We start from the raw sequence: 966 nt of genomic DNA, 5'->3' as shown, positions 1-966 counted from the left end.
GAATATTACTAAAGTTATTTATTTATATTTTTTTTATTTTATATTTATTTCATTTTTTATTTATTTATTTTACAATATGTTATCAATATGAGATTCTCATCAAATTTTAAAAAGACTCAGATAATAAATTTTTATTATGTCAAAATTCTTTCATCTTGAATTTAATACTATTGATATATCTGGAAATAACTACTTATTATGGATATTAGATGTCGAAATTCATCTTGATTCAATGAATTTAGGAAATACCAGTAAGGCTGAAAATAATGCATCACAGAAGGATAAAGCCAAAGTCACGATTTTACTTCGTCGTTATCTTGACGAAGGATTGAAAAATAAATATCTCACACTAAAAAATCCTGCAGATCTATGAAAAAACTTTGAGGAAAGGTATAATCATCAAAAGACAGTGATACTTTCTCAAACCCGATATGAGTGGATGCACTTACGTCTATAAGATTTTAAATTCATAAATGAATATAATTCAGTAATGTTCCAAATTACCTCACAAATGAAATTATTAGGATAAAAGATAACTAATAATGACATGTTAGAGAAAACTTTTTCGACATTCCATGTCTCGAATGTGCTCCTGCAGTATCAGTATCGAAAAAAAGAATTTAAAAAATATTCAGAGCTAATTTTTTATCTTTTTGTTGCTGAGCGTGACAATGAATTGCTTTAATTTTAAGAAATCATGAAGCGCAGTCAGCTGGTGCTGTCCCATTTCCTAAAACAAATGCGGCAAATCATAACCTTAGAAGAGATAAATGGCAAAGTTTTGGTAACAAAAAAAATTATGTTCACAAGAAATGATCTCACTAAATGTGAGATAAAGAAAGAAACAATGAGCAAAATAAATCAACGGGGGATAAATGTTTCTGTTGCGATGGAAATGGTCATTGGTCGCGTACCTGTCATACCTCGAGACACTTAGTTGATATTTATCAAGCATCCTTGAAAAAT

Source organism: Arachis ipaensis, chromosome B01, assembly GCF_000816755.2.
Source record: "Arachis ipaensis cultivar K30076 chromosome B01, Araip1.1, whole genome shotgun sequence".
NCBI lineage: Eukaryota > Viridiplantae > Streptophyta > Magnoliopsida > Fabales > Fabaceae > Arachis > Arachis ipaensis.
This window is presented reverse-complemented; position numbering follows the sequence as displayed.